Raw genomic sequence first — 14,961 nt, forward strand, 5'->3', positions numbered from 1 at the left:
TCCCTCTCAAATATCAACACTTGCAGCCTACTGTATAAATGTTTGTGGAAAGATTTCATGTACCTATATATCCCTTGCAGTGAGTAAAATATCAAATGTGTATGAAGCATTGTAAATGTCCTCAAAGTTTGACACTTGCAGCCTACTGAATAAATTTTCATGGAGAATCTCAACACATACAGCCTACTCTATAAGTGTCTTTTGGATATATTTCACCCTGACTAAAGTACCTTTGCATGTCTAACCACATCTTCCTATATCTACTCACAGTCGATAACATATAAAATGTGCATAAAAGATTGTAGATGTTCCCTCTGGAATAATCTGAATATTTTAGGAAACCACTGACTCTATTTTATGAGCTTCATATACAATTATTTCAAGATTTTCCAAGTCTCCCTATCATAAGACTGTTTACATTTTCTTATCATCATCATAGACACAATATTTATTTCTTGTCAATAAAGAGATGAGGAATTTCATTATATATACAGAAAAGCAATCATATAGGATTGTTGCTGGAAAATTGTCACATTGATACAAAGTAAAAGTTATAATAAAATTTTAGAACTTTTTATTTCATGAAAATCAAACCTAAATAACATAGAATGAAAGATCCACTAAACTCAATACATTGTACAATTCTAAATATTCAAATACATAAATGCATGAACAACGTATACACATTCTTAACTACACAATAAAACTGCTTTGATTTGATTTTAAACAGCCAGGAATCTGTTTACTTTCACCTTTTAGATAACATTTTATACATAGAACATAAAATGTATTCATGTGAATGAATTCTATGTTTGTTTCTCTAATGATAACCATTTTCCGAGTAGTAAAAAGTTCATCTTAAATGCTTTTTAAATCATTGCACGTCTTCAATATATAAGAACACAGTTCAGTTGTCCTCCACATTGCAGATATTTTATCCAAGAACAAATTACAATATTAATTAATTATAACAAAAACACAGATCTAAGCACAATAAAATAGTCTCCCCTGTTCTGTAAAGAATTCTTGTTCGTATTCTTTCTTAATTGTGTGGCTGGCACTAAGTCTTGTTTAACCTACAAAATAATATATGGTTCAGTTGAATATATAATTAGTCCAATACAATACAGAATTTCAATGCCTCAAACAGTTGTTATTTATTTTCCATCTAAGAATAAAGCGTGTTTCATCAGTGCAAAAACAGAACATAATCCCAAGATTGTATCAAATTGTAAAATTTGTAATGCAGAATTACAATTCATTTGTGAGACCAATCATTTAAATGAAAAGTTAAAATTATTTTTTTCTTTAGTAATGACTTTACACAGAACCATGACTCAAATGATTTACCTTTTTGTTTTATGAAATGACAATGTGAGAGAAAACAAGGCTTCATCATAACTATTTCTTTTTATCAAGTATCGGTCATAAGAATGTGTTGGTGAATATGTAAACTGTGATGATTAAAATATATAGTGTTGTGATAGACAAACATACCGAAGTGATAGACATACATAGTGTGGTGATAGGTAAACAAAGCATGGTGATAGACAATAGTGTGGTGATAGACAAACATACTGAAGTGATAGACAAACAAATTGTGGTGATAGACAAACATAGCGTGGTGACAGACAACACATAGTTTCTTGATAGACAATAGTGTGGTGATAGACAAAAATATTGTGGTGATAAATACACAGACTGTGGTGAATGACTTATGTAGTGTGGTGATTGATTATGTGTGGCGGTAGATATATTATATGTGGCCATAATTATACTATGTGTTGCAGTAGATACATAATATGTTGTGGAATATACATTATGTGTGTGCCAGCAAAAGTATCATGTAGACATAGTTACAAGTACAATAACACTGAAACAATATATTTTTAAGGTTTACTCATCTTGAATGATAGAATCTTTGACTGACAGTTAGTATACCATATTTGCTACTTTTATTGAAAAGATATCTGACATGATATTTACATAAAATATTGCACAATATGTTGGAGCAATTATTCTTTAAAAAACATTTCTTTTAAATTATTTCATTTCAACCAGGATTGTTTAATTGCTTATTAACTCTTTACATACATATGTAAAGAGTAAAGTGTCGGTGTTGACATGAATATCAATTATTTGGTCATTTTTTATAAATTTCCTGTTTACAAAACTTTGAATTTTTCGAAAAACTAAGAATTTTCTTATCCCAGGCATAAATTACCTTAGTCGTATTTGGCACAACTTTTGGAATATTGGATCCTCAATGCTCTTCAACTTTGTATTTGTTTGATTTTTAACTATTTTGATATGAGCGTCACTGATGAGTCTTATGTAGAAACGAAACTTGCGTCTGGCGTACTAAATTATAATCCTGGTACCTTTGATAACTATGAGTAATACTTTTAATTTTAATGAAGATTACCTTTTCTTTTTTCTTCTATGTTCTATCTTTCAAAAATCTAGTTTCACTTTTCTGAAGAAATAAAAATAATAACAATTGAGTCATTTTTAGTTTAAAATCTGAATAAACATAAACAGATTTCTGTACAGAAAGGTGGATTATTATCATGCTCATATCTACTTTTAAAATGATATAAATAGGGCTTTGAAAGGTATACCCAGTGGTGTGATAGAAATAATATATAAATTGAGGTGAAAATATACAGTGAGGTGATTGATTAATAAAGTAAAGGTGTTTAATATGTAGAAATATACATAGAGACTGTGGGGGGGTAGATATAGAGAAGGGGTAATAGAAATAGAGAGTATGTGGTGATTGATATATAAAGTGAGGTGATGGATAAATAAAATGAGGTGATAGGTGTTTAGGATGTTGTCATAAACATAGAGACATTGGGGATAGATATTGAGAGTATGGGGATAGATATTGAGAGTGTGTGGTGATTGATATATAAAGTGAGGTGATGGATAAATAAAATGAGGTGATAGGTGTTTATGATGTGGTCATAAACATAGAGACAATGGGGATAGATATTGAGAGTATGGGGATAGATATAGAGAGTGTGTGGTGATTGATATATAAAATCAGATGATGGATAAATAAAGTAAAGTGATTGGTGTTTGTTATTTGGTCATGAACATAGAGACTATGGGGATAGATATTGAGAGTTTGGGGATAAATATAGAGAGTGTGTGGTGATTGATATATAAAGTGAGGTGATGGATAAATAAAATGAGGTGATAGGTGTTTATTGTGAGGTCATAAACATAGAGACTGTGGGGATAGATATTGAAAGTATTGGGATAGAAATAGAGAGTGTGTGGTGATCATTATATTAAGTGAGGTGGTGAATAAATAAAGTAAGGTGGTAGGTGTTTAAAATGTGGTCATAAACATAGAGACTGTGGGGATATATATTGAGAGTATGGGGATAGATATAGAGAGTGTGTGGCGATTGATATATAAAATTAGATGATGGATAAATAAAGTAAAGTGATTGGTGTTTGTTATTTGGTCATAAACATAGAGACTATGGGGGTAGATATTGAGAGTTTGGGGATAGATATAGAGAGTGTGTGGTGATTCATGTATAAAGTGAGGTGATTGATTAAAAAAAGTAAGGTGGTAGGTGTTTATGATGTGGTCATAAACATAGAGACTGTGGGAATACATATCGAGAGTATGGGGATATATATAGTAAGTGTGTGGTGATAAATATATAAAGGGAGGTGATGGATAAATAAAGTAAGGTGATAGGTGTTGATAATGTGGTCAAAAACATAGAGACTGTGGGTATAGATATTGACAGTGTGGTGAGTGACACAGAGATTATGGGGATATATATAAAGAGTGTGTTGATTGATATATAAAGTGAGGTTATTGATAAATAAAGTGTGGTGATAGGTGTTTATTATATGAAGATATACAGAGAGACTTTTGGGGTACACAAAAAAGAGTGGGGGATAGATATAGAGAGTGTGTGAGTGGTGATTGATACATATAGTGAGGTGATTGATAAATAAAGCAAGATGATAGTTGTTTATTTTGTGGAAATATACATAGAGACTTTTAGGGCGAATATAGAGAGTTGTGGATATATATAGAGTGTGGTGATTGATACATAAAGTGAGGTGATTGATAAATAAAGTTAGGTGATAGGTGTTTATTATGTGGAGTTATACAGAGAGACTTTTGGGGTATACAAAAAAGAGTGGGGGATAGATATAGAGAGTGTGTGAGTGGTGATTGATACATATAGTGAGGTGATTGATAAATAAAGTAAGATGATAGGTGTTTATTTTGTGGAGATATACAGAGAGACTTTTGGGGCGGATACAGAGAGTTGGGGATATATATAGAGAGTGTGGTGATTAATATATGAAGTGAGGTGATTGATAAATAAAGTAAGGGGGTAGCGTTTGTATTATCCCGAGATATACATAGAGAATATTATGATACTATTATGATATATACATAATGACTGTTGGCATTGGTATGGAGAGTGTAGTGATAGACAATCATAGTATGGGGATAGCTATTAAGACTGTAGTGATAGATAATCATAGAATGGGGATAGCTATTGAGACTAGTGATAGATAATCATTGTATGGGGATAGCTATTGAGACTGTAGTGATAGATAATCATAGTATGGGGGTCCCTATTGAGACTGTTGTGATATATATGAAGAATGTGGTGCTAAATACAGCGACTGTAGCAATGGAAGAATATATAATTTATAAAGCACCACACTGTATATATCTTTTTTCGAGTATTATTTTCTAAAAATACTTTACCATCACTATTTCTGAGTGCTGCTTGGTTGTAAATCATTTAACTATTCTTGTTATTTCACTTAAAATTAGATGAACCATTTCCTTTTTTCCATTTTCACCAATGACCTCTAAATCCCTGCAAAATGTTGTTTGGTATTTCTGCAAGAAGAACACAAATATAAATAATGAATTTGATAATTGCTACATAACAAGTATACAAGCTTATACAAACATATCTCAGTGGACATTGCATATCTGCATATCTCCTTCCACTGCAAATTATACAATGACCAGTACATTTCTCTGACTTAGAGAAAATACAACAAGTTATAATATACAGTCTTGTGAAAAATAGATAAAGAATGATGATAGATATAATCATTGTGTTACTATAAATATGATATGATGGTGATAAATATATATAGATAGGTGATAAGTGTGGACTTAGTTACAGTGGGGTTATGTGTATATACAGTGAGGTAAAGGGTCCACAGAATAGTATTAAGATATATACAGTGTGATGATATATAAACAAAAGGATGATATATATATATATATATATATAAACGAGTCTAAATTGAAAACTACGTTCAAACCTATGATTGCGTTGGATAAAAACCGCAATTTTTATACGTGTGCATGTCAAACAAATTTCGTTGTAGAAGGGTCTAAAAACAGCACAAACAACATTTTCCAAAAGACCAACAAAGTGAAAAAGTATTTTTAAACAAAACGCATTTGACTAACAGGTCGAACAACTGATGTTCTTTAACCCTGCTGATATATATATAAGTACGTCTGAGTCAGTGACAACTTTCCAACAGATTAATCCATCGGATCGCCATCAATGATGGTGATACATGGCTGTGTACATAATGTATATACAACTCAACAATGTTAGATCTGTAAAATATATATATATACTATGTGGTGACATATATATCAATGGTGTTGTGATTGATTTAAACAGTGCAGTTAGTTAAAAGATACATACATGACATATGTGGAGGGGATACATATATAAAAATATGGTGAAAAAATATCAACAGTGAGGTCAATAAAATATTTTCAGGGATGTCATATATATATAAAATGAGGAAATAGATATATAAATTTAATAGAAAGATATATAAAGTGAGATGATAGATATACAAATTGTGGTAACAGATACACACTGTGGTGATATATGTATAAAATGTAGTGATAGATGTACAGTGTATTGATAGATATATTAAATAAGATGATAGATATATAAACTGAGATGGTGTATCAATTAAATGAGGTCTTTCTTATATAGAATGAAGTGATAGATATACAAAGTGTGGTGACATATATACAGTGTGGTGATAGATATATAAAGTGTTGTCACATATGATCAGGTAGGTGATAGATGTATAAAGTGTGATGAAAGATATATAAAGTTTGATGATAGATATATAAAGTGTGGTGACAGATACATAAGTTGTTTTGACATATGATGAGTTAGGTGAAAGTTGTATATAGTGTGGTGATAAATATATACAGTGTGATGATAGATATATAAAGTAAGGTGATTAATGACAGAGTGATTATTAAACAGTGTGATAATTGATGACACAGAGTGGTAATATATATATACAGTGAAGTGATTGATGATACAGAGTGTTGAAAGGTAATACACAGTGGTGATACATATAAAGGGTAGGGTGATTGATGATACAGAGTGGTGAAAGATATATACACTATGAGGATTGATGAAACAGAGTGGTGATAGATACATACAGAGAGGTGATAGCTATATACAGTGTGGTAATTGGTGATACAGAGTGGGGATAGATGTCTAGTGTGGTAATAGAGATAAACAATATGGTGACTGATGATACAGAGTCGTGAAAGATATATACACTGTGACGATTGATGATACAGAGTGGTGATAGATACATACAGAGAGTTGATAGCTATATACAGTGTGGTAATTGGTGATACAGAGTGGGGATAGATGTCTAGTATGGTGATAGAGATAAACAATATGGTGACTGATGGTACAGAGTGGTGAAAGATATATGCACTATGAGGATTGATGATACAGAGTGGTGATAGATACATACAGAGAGTTGATAGCTATATACAGTGTGGTAATTGGTGATACAGAGTGGGGATAGATGTCTAGTGTGGTGATAGAGATAAACAATATGGTGACTGATGATACAGAGTGGTGAAAGATATATACAGAGAGGTGATAGCTATATACAGTGTGGTAATTGGTGATACAGAGTGGGGATAGATGTCTAGTATGGTGATAGAGATAAACAATATAGTGACTGATGATACAGAGTGGTGAAAAATATATTCAGTTTGGTGATTGATGATACAGAGTGGTGATAGATATATACAGTAAGGTTATTAATTATACAGAGTGGTGATAGATATGTAGAGTGTGGTCATAGATATCTATTCCTCAATTTGGTGTCCTACAGATACAGTCCTACATATATCGCTAGGCTGTATTTATATACTATCCAGATATCAGTCATGTGGTGTGCTTTAATATGTTCTGTTTGTTTTTCAAATATCTCTATATAGCAATAAGAATCCCACCCATTTTCTGAAAAGATACACACACAAACACCAGTCTTTTCTACGATGACAATAATAGTTTTCAAAATTGAAATGTGTATGATTGTGCAACAAAATCAACCATGTTGAAAAACAAATAGTTACAATGATAGGTGCCGAACTGAATCATTTTTAGTTTTCAGCAAACATACACAGATTGCTGCAAATATAAATCAATCGTTAGTATGCTTATATCCACTTTCAAATTGGTATAAACATGGTTTTAACAGATACACATAGAGTTGTGATAGCCTTATACAGTAAGAGAATATACCAAACATATTAAGTATGGGGATAGAAAAAAATAAATAGAATTGAGGTGATATGTATATAGAAGGTGGTGATAGATAAATGAAGTGAAGATATCATGTTAGGTGATAAATATATAGACTGTGGTGATGGCTATATCATACGAGGTGATGGATATATAAATTGAGGTGATAAATAAAAAAAGTGAGGTGATAGATAAAGAAAGTGAGATGATAGATAAAGAATGTGAGGTGATAGATAAAGAAAGTAAGATTATAGATATGTAAAGTGTAGAAACAGATGTACAAAGAGAGGTGATGGATATATAAGTGTGGTGATAGATATAGAAATGTGGTGATAGATACATAAAGTGGTGATAAGATATATAAAGTGTACTTACAAATGTCTAAAGTGAGGTGATTGATATATAAGGTGTGGTGATCGATATAGAAAGTGAGGTGATTGATATATTAGATGTGGAGGTAGATATATAAAGTGTGGTGATAGATATAGATATAGTGAGGTGATTGATATATAAAGTTTGGTGATATATATGTTAAGTATGGTGACAGATATATAAAGTGTGGTGATATATATATAAAGTCTAGTGACAGATATATAGAGTGTAGTGATATATATATAAAGTGTTTGGATAGATATATAAAGTCTGGTGACAGATATATAGAGTGTAGTGATAGATATATAAAGTGAGGTGATAGATATATATTGTGAAGTGATTGATATATAAAGTGTGATGATGTATATGTTAAGTGTGGTGACAGATACGGTCTGGTGGATAAAAATAAAGTGTGGTGACAGATATATAGAGTGTTGTTACAGATATATAAAGTGAGTAGATAGATAGATATAGATATAGTGAGGTGAGTGATATATAAAGTGTGATCATGGATATGTTAAGTGTGATCATGGATATGTTAAGTGTAGTGACAGATATATAAAGTATGGAGACAGATATATGTAGTGTGGTGATAGATTTATAAAGTCATAAATAATGGAGTAAAATATATATCAAGTGAGGTGATAGATATATATGTAGTGAGGTGGTGGATATATAAAGTGTGGTGACAGAGTCTGGTGACAGATATATAAAGTGTGGTGACAGAGTATAGTGACTGATATATAAAGTGTGGTGACAGAGTCTGATGACAGATATATAAAGTGTGGTGACAGATATATAAGGTGTGGTGATTGATTTATGAAGTCTGGTGACAGATATATAAAGTGTGGTGATATATATATATATATATCTATATAAGGTGTGGTGATGTGTATAAGGTGTGGTGATGTATATATAATGTGTGGTGACAGATTTTAAAAGCGTGGTGAAAGATTTATGAAGTGTGGTGGCAGATATATAAAGTGTGGTGACATATATATAAAATATTGTGACACATATATAAAGTTTGGTGAGATATATAAAGTGTGGTAACAGATAAATAAAGTGTGGTGATGAATATATAAAGTGTGGTAACAGATACATAAAGTGTTGTGATAGATTTTTAAAGCGTGGTGACAGATATGTAAAGTGTTGGTATAGATATATAAAGTCTGGTGACAGATATATAAAGTCTGGTGACAGATATATAAAGTGTAATGATAGATATATAAAGTGAGGTGATAAATATATATTGTGAGGTGATTGATATATGATCGGTGATGATGGATATGTTAAGTGTGGTGACAGATAGATAAAGTGTGGTGACAGATATATAAATTCTGGTGACAGATATATAGAGTGTTGTGACAGATATGTAAAGTGTGGTGACAGATATATAAAGTGTTGTGATATATATATAAAGTGTGGTGACAGATATATAAAGTGGGGTGATAGATACATAGTGACATTATGGATATATAAAGTGTGGTGATGGATATATAAAGTGTGGTGACAGAGTCTGGTGACAGATATATAAAGTGTGGTGACAGAGTATAGTGACAGATATATAAAGTGTGGTGACAGATATATAAGGTGTGGTGATTGATTTATGAAGTCTGGTGACAGATATATAAAGTGTGGTGATATATATATATATATATCTATAAGGTGTGGTGATGTGTATAAGGTGTGGTGATGTATATATAATGTGTGGTGACAGATTTTAAAAGCGTGGTGAAAGATTTATGAAGTGTGGTGGCAGATATATAAAGTGTGGTGACAAATATATAAAATATTGTGACACATATATAAAGTTTGGTGAGATATATAAAGTGTGGTAACAGATAAATAAAGTGTGGTGATGAATATATAAAGTGTGGTAACAGATAAATAAAGTGTGGTGATAGATATATAAAGTCTTGTGACAGGTATATAAGGTTTGATGACAGATACATAAAGTGTTGTGATAGATTTTTAAAGCGTGGTGACAGATATGTAAAGTGTTGGTATAGATATATAAAGTCTGGTGACAGATATATAAAGTCTGGTGACAGATATATAAAGTGTAATGATAGATATATAAAGTGAGGTGATAAATATATATTGTGAGGTGATTGATATATGAAGGGTGATGATGGATATGTTAAGTGTGGTGACAGATATATAAAGTGTGGTGATAGATATATAAATTCTGGTGACAGATATATAGAGTGTTGTGACAGATATGTAAAGTGTGGTGACAGATATATAAAGTGTTGTGATATATATATAAAGTGTGGTGACAGATATATAAAGTGGGGTGATAGATACATAGTGACATTATGGATATATAAAGTGTGGTGATGGATATGTTAAGTATAATGACAGATATATAAAGTGTGGTGACAGATATATAAAGTGTGGTGATAGATATATAAAGTGTGGTGATAGATATATAAAGTCTTGTGACAGATATATAAAGTGGTGATAGATATATAAAGTGTGGTGAAATATATATAAAGTGTGTTGATTGATATATAAAGTGTAAATATAGATATATAAAGTGAGGTGATAGATATATATAGTGAGGTGATTGATATATAAAGTGTGGTGATGGATATGTTAAGTGTGGTGACAGATATATAAGGTGTGGTGACAGATATATAAAGTGGGGTGATAGATATATAGTGACATTATGAATATATAAAGTTTGGTGATGGATATGTTAAGTATAATGACAGATATATAAAGTTTGGTGACAGATATATAAAGTGTGGTGACAGATATATAAAGTATGGTGATAGATATATAAAGTGTGGTGACAGATATATAAAGTATGGTGATAGATTTATAAAGTGTGCTGATTGATATATAAAGTGTGCTGATTGATATAAAATGGTGATAGATATAAAAAGTGTGGTGATGGATATGTCAAGTGTAATGACAGATATAAAAAGTGTGGTGATAGATATACAGAGTGGTGACAGATATATAAAGTGTGGTGACAGAAATATAAAGTATGGTGACAGATATATAAAGTGTGGTGACTGGTATATAAAGTTTGGTGACAGATATATAAAGTGTGGTGACAGATATAGAAAGTGTTGTGGCAGATATATAAAGTGTGGTGACAGAATATAAAGTGTGGTGACAGATATCTAAAGTAGTGATAGATATATAAAGTGTGGTGATGGATATTTCAAGTGTAATGACAGATATATAAAGTGTGGTGATAGATATACAAAGTGTGGTGACAGATATATAAAGTGTGGTGACAGAGTCTGGTGACAGTTAATATATAAAGTGTGGTGACAGATATATAAAGTCTGGTGACAGATATATATAAAGTGTGGTGACAGATATATAAAGTCAGGTGACAGATATGTAAAGTGTGGTGATAGATATATAAAGTGTGTTGATTGATATATAAAGTGTAATTATAGATATATAAAGTGATAGATATATATAGTGAGGTGATTGATATATAAAGTGTGGTGATGGATATGTTAAGTGTGGTGACAGATATATAAGGTGTGGTGACAGATATATAAAGTGGGGTGATAGATATATAAAGACATTATGGATATATATAAAGTGTGGTGATAGATATATAAAGACATTATGGATATATATAAAGTGTGGTGTTGGATATGTTAAGTATAATGACAGATATATGAAGTGTGGTGACAGATATATAAAGTGTGGTGACAGATATATAAAGTATGGTGATAGATATATAAAGTGTAATGAGAGATAAATAAAGTGTGCTGATTGATATATGAAGTGTGGTGACAGATATATAAAGTATGGTGATAGATATATATAGTGTGGTGATAGATATATAAAGTCATGTGACAGATATTTAAAGTGGTGATAGAGATATAAAGTGTGGTGATGGATATGTCAAGTGTAATGACAGATTTATAAAGTGTGGTGATAGATATACAAAGAGTGGTGACAGATATATAAAGTGTGGTGACAGAAATATAAAGTTTGGTGACAGATATATAAAGTGTGGTGACAGATATAGAAAGTTCAGTGACAGATATATAAAGTGAGGTGGCAGATATATAAAGTGTGGTGACAGAATATAAAGTGAGGTGATAGATATATATGTAGTGAGGTGGTGGATATATAAAGTGTGGTGACAGAGTCTGGTGACAGATATATAAAGTGTGGTGACAGAGTATAGTGACTGATATATAAAGTGTGGTGACAGATATATAAAGTAGTGATAGACATATAAAGTGTGGAAATGGATATGTCAAGTGTAATGACAGATATATAAAGTGTGGTGATAGATATACAAAGTGTGGTGACAGATATATAAAGTGTGGTGACAGAGTCTGGTGACAGATATATATTACGTGTGGTGACAGATAAATAAAGTCTGGTGACAGATATATAAAGTGTGGTGACAGATATATAAAGTCTGGTGACAGATGTATAAAGTGTGGTGACAGATATAGAAAGTTTAGTGACAGATATAGAAAGTGTGGTGGCAGATATATAAAGTGTGGTGACAGAATATAAAGTGTGGTGACAGATATATATTAAGTGTGGTGACAGATATATAAAGTGTTGTGACGGAGTCTGGTGACATATATATATAAAGTGTGGTGACAGATATATAAAGTCTGGTGACAGGTATATAAAGTGTGGTGACGGATATATAAAATGTGCATGTGGTGACAGATATAAAAGGTGTGGTGACAGATATATAAAGTGTGGTGACAGATATATAAAGTCTGGTGACATATATATATAAAGTGTGGGGACAGATATATAAAGTATGGTGACATATATATAAAGTCTGGTGAAATATATGATAAAGCGTATATAACATGGCAAAATCCGTATCACATGCCGCATCACCCTCGACCAATATCATAAAGTGACAGAAGAGATAAATCAAGGTCCTAGATATATAGAAATTATCTATCATATTGAATACACCTTAATTATTGGTAACACCGGTTGACCCGACTGCATAGAACTTTTGACGAATACAACAATCATTTTTCCTTTGTGGCTTCAGATATTTTTTTTTACTTCAAAATTTTACTACAACCTGTGTGATATCCAGTAATGGCGGACAAATAGTGATAAGGTGCAGTGGCGGATCCAGGGGAGAGTTCAGGGGGGTTGGACCCCCCCCTTTTTTAACGATCAATGCATTGGAATGGTGACTTATAGTTGGACCCCCCCTTTTTCAAATGGCTGGATTCGCCCCTGATAAGGTGTATGAAAAATTACCATCAACATCAAACCACTCTCGTTTTACAAGATTTGTTACATTTTCACCAGTTTCAAGTTTCATGTCCTATTAACACAAATCTATCTCCACATAGAAGATTTTTTTTCAAAAAGTGAAAGTAGAAATTAACGGATCCGCCCAGTTCCGGTCGCGCATGCGCACAAATACGAGGTTACAGTCCGGGTTACAATATCTATAACCTTGTATATTATATACCTCCTTTTACAAGATTTTTACTTTTGAATTTGTAATACTCAGTCTATTCTAAGATATGTTGAATAATTAGAAAATCATGATTGTTGTTTTAAATTGCTTTGATGTAAATACTGCATGTATTTAGCTTCGTATGAGCAATGACGTATAAATATACGTCCTTGATATGAGTAAAACCAAGGATCCATGTGTATATATATAGTAAACTATACAAATCCATGGTAAACTTGACTTTGAAAATTTTAAATGAAAAACACAAAAGATAATTGTTTCAAACAGATTTGCCCCTTTGATCTGAAACAATTAAACAAAAAATTATAGCAATACACTAACCAAAAATGATTAAAATTTAAGATTTATTCCACCCAAAACATCCCAGTTTTCAGAATCTCACTTTATTTAGAAACAATGATTAAAAATATTTTAACATTACAGAGGCCCCTCATGGGGGGGTCCTAGTAATCACATAATCACCATTTTTTTGCCAATATAATCACATAATCATTAAATATTTGCTTATCTTTAGTAATCAAATAATCATAAACTAAAAATACAGTCCTAGGTAATCAAATAATCATGAAATATTTGGCTTAATAATCAAATAATCATTAAAAAAACGGCCAAGTAATCACATAATCAAAAACCCCATGAGGGCCCTCATTACACTATCCAAAACATGATTAAGATTTATTTAACACATAAAAAAAACGTTGTCACTTTATTTTGAGACAATGACAACAAATATACTAAAAGGAATACACTTGCCAAAACTTGGTTATAAAGCTATCAAACACAAAACCAATAAAAATTGGGCGCGAACGTGTAGGGTGCGAACGTGATCGGGTGCGAAAGTGAATGGGCGCGAACAGACCCGGATTCGTTTCTGCCCAGACCAGAAGAGCAGATTTTGGACAATTTTGAGTAAATTCTGTATCACAAATATTTGTTGTTTATGTATTACTATATTCAGAAGATTTATTAATAGTTTTACATTCATAAATTTTTATCTACATATAGCTCCTCTTTTAACCGTCCTATGACCGCCGAAAACCGAAAAAAAAAAAAAAAAAATTCTGCATAATAGGGTCCCAAAATTTTTTCGCCTCGCTCCGCTCGGCGGTAGTTGCTTCCACATCGTTTCTTTCTAGCTACGCCCCTGATTACCAATTCAAATTGAAATTGATATATTAAAGATAAATTATGGTGTTTATAAAAGCCATTTCTAATATTCTGAAATATATTTGTCTTGTTTTGAAAAGTTGTATTACCAGCTACCACTGATTCACGGGTGACCAGAACGAAAAAAAATATATCTAAAAAAAGACACCTAGAACCTCAAGTTATGGTAAAAGATTCTTTAGATTTGAGGCAGCACAAGTATGAAACTCCCTTCCTAATGAGGCTAGAATCATGACTTCTTCTGACCAGTTTAGAAATTATATAAATTCCTGGTGTGGGGGTCAAAAATGCAACTGCAGTTCATGTCGTTTTCATCCAGTGCTCATCTCAAAGCTGAAATTTCTTTCTTTCTTT

At 31.7% G+C, this 14,961-nt stretch overlaps 1 long non-coding RNA gene across 1 annotated transcript; it reads right to left on the reverse strand.

The window, feature by feature from the left end:
• Nucleotides 1-557: 557 nt before the first annotated feature.
• Nucleotides 558-13,364, reverse strand: LOC143054101 (uncharacterized). Its single transcript, XR_012971567.1, has 4 exons — nt 13,215-13,364; nt 4,760-4,897; nt 2,426-2,476; nt 558-1,076 (listed from the first exon to the last, which is right to left on the reverse strand). It is a non-coding gene; the product is annotated as an uncharacterized LOC143054101 (long non-coding RNA).
• Between the last annotated feature and the right edge of the window lie 1,597 nt (nt 13,365-14,961).

The sequence above is a fragment of the Mytilus galloprovincialis genome, chromosome 12 (assembly GCF_965363235.1).
Source record: "Mytilus galloprovincialis chromosome 12, xbMytGall1.hap1.1, whole genome shotgun sequence".
NCBI lineage: Eukaryota > Metazoa > Mollusca > Bivalvia > Mytilida > Mytilidae > Mytilus > Mytilus galloprovincialis.